Source organism: Rattus norvegicus, chromosome X (genome assembly GCF_021556685.1).
Source record: "Rattus norvegicus strain SHRSP/BbbUtx chromosome X, alternate assembly SHRSP_T2T, whole genome shotgun sequence".
NCBI classification, from domain to species: Eukaryota; Metazoa; Chordata; class Mammalia; order Rodentia; family Muridae; genus Rattus; species Rattus norvegicus.
In genome coordinates, this window is record NC_141554.1 from 136,151,725 (window position 1) to 136,154,105 (window position 2,381).

At 44.2% G+C, this 2,381-nt stretch overlaps 1 pseudogene; it reads left to right on the forward strand.

Moving 5' to 3' along the window:
• The first annotated feature begins 211 nt into the window (after window positions 1-211).
• LOC108353282 (glyceraldehyde-3-phosphate dehydrogenase pseudogene) lies at window positions 212-1,197 on the forward strand (annotated as a pseudogene).
• Window positions 1,198-2,381: the final 1,184 nt, after the last annotated feature.

Genomic DNA, 2,381 nt, shown 5'->3' on the forward strand with positions numbered 1-2,381 from the left:
AGGATGAGGTCAAGTTCCAGGCTGACCTGGTTACACAGTGAGCACCTGCCTCAAAAAAAATCATAATAGATTTTAACGTACAGAATACAAAGTACAGGAACAAAAATTGGAATTCTGGGATATTTAAATGACCAACTTGGCTCTCTGCTCCTCACTGTTCCAGAGACAGCCACATCCTCTCATGCACTGCCAGCCTTGTCCTGTAGACAAGATGGTGAAGGTCAGTATGAACAAACTTGGCCGTATTGGGTGCCTGATTACCAGGGCTGCCTTCTGCTCTGTATCAGGCAAAGTGGAGATTGTTGTCATCAACAACCCCTTCATTGACCTCAACTACGTGGTCTACAAGCTCCAGTATGACTCTACCCATGGTAAATTCAATGGCACAGTCAAGGCTGAGAATGGGAAGCTTGTCATCAACGGGAAACCCATCACCATCTTCCAGGAGCGAGATCCCGCTAACATCAAATGGGGCGACGCTGGTGCTGAGTATGTCGTGGAGTCTACAGGCATCTTCACCACCATGGAGAAGGCCAGGGTCCACTTGAAGGGTGAGGCCAAAAGGGTATCATCTCTGAGCATTTGGCCAATGCCCCCATGTTTGTGATGGGTGTGAACCATGAGAAATATGACAAGTCACTCAAGATTGTCAGCAATGCATCCTGCACCACCAACTGCTTACGCCCACCCCCAGCCCCAGCCAAGGTCATCCATGGCATTGTGGAAGGGTTCATGGTCACAGTCCATGACATCACTGCCACTCAGAAAACTGTGGATGGTCCTTCTGGAAAGCTGTGGCATGACGGCCATGGAGTTGCTCAGAACATTATCCCTGCATCCACTGATGCTGCCAAGGCTGTAGGCAAGGTCATCCCAGAGCTGAACGGGAAGCTCACTGGCATGGCCTTCTGTGTTCCTACCCCCAATGTATCCATTGTGGATCTGACATGCTGCCTGGAGAAACCTGCCAAGTATGGTGACATCAAGAAGGTGGTGAAGCAGGTATCTGAGGGCCCACTAAAGAGCATCCTGGGCTCTTTCAACTTCAACAGCAACTCCCACCGTTCCACCTTTCATGCCGGGGATGGCATTGCCCTTGATGACAAGTTTGTAAAGCTCATTTCCTGGTATGACAATGAATATGGCTGCAGCAACAGGGTAGTGGACCTCATGGCCTACATGGCTTCTAAGGAGTAAGAAACCCTGGACCACCCACCCCAGCAAGGACACAAGAGCAAGAGAGAGGCCCTCAGTTGCTGAGGAGTCCTTGTCGAAACTCCCCGAACACTGAGCATTCCCCTCACAATTTCCATCCCAGACGCCAATAATAACAGGAGGGGCCTAGTGAGCCTTACCTACTCTCTTGACTGCCGTCAGTAAAGTTTGCCGCACCCCCCCCCAAAAAAATGACCAACTCAAAAGAGTGTAAACTAGAGATGGGCAGAAGTAGCATTAACCTTTAATCCCAGTACTTAGGAGGCAGAGGTAGGTGGATCTCTGAATTGGAGGCCAGCCTGGGCTACAGAGCAAATTCTAGAACAGCCAGGACTACACAGAGAAACACTATCTTGAAAAATTAAGCAAAGCAAAACATAAACTGAAGCATTTCTATACCACTATTGTTTTCTGTTACTGATTAACATACTACAGACTCAGTGAATGGATTTCCTATTTTTCTCTTTAATGAAAAGACTAACTGTGGCCTCTTAGCTAAGTTGTCTGCCCAGAAGATAACAAGGCAACTTTTGGTAATCAAGGTAACTTTTAGGTTCTTACGCTGGCTAAATAAGGAAAGAGTATATGTTCAGACTCCTTCAGGGACTTGGTGGATTTTATTTCCTTGTAACTGTATGACTGAGATTCCACACCAACTTGACCTAGTTACCAATTTAACCTCATAGACACTTTTAGAACACTCCAATCACCAACAGTATAGTATCTCTATATGTTTTTAAAAGCCCATAGAATAACTATCAATACATACTATACATTGAGCAAGGAAACAAGTTGCAATATTCTGTGAAGAATTAAAGCAATAAAATGTTTTATCTCTGACTACAACTGAAGTAAGAGTTGATAACAGAAAGACTTCTAGAAAACCCTGAAATATTCCAAAACTCAAGACCACACTTATAAACAACCCATAGGTCAAAGAAGAAATTAAATGGAAAATTCAAAATAATATGGAACTAATAGAAAATTAAAATACCCTAAAATATTTGAAAACATCTGGGACACTAAGCAGTAGTACCAGGGAGGAGAAAGAGAGGTTTATAATACACACTGCTTATGTTATAAAATAAGAACGTTTTCAACCAGTGATCTCATTTACAACCAGAAAAACTTTGGTCAACGAGAACAAATAAGGGGTCTGGAGAGAT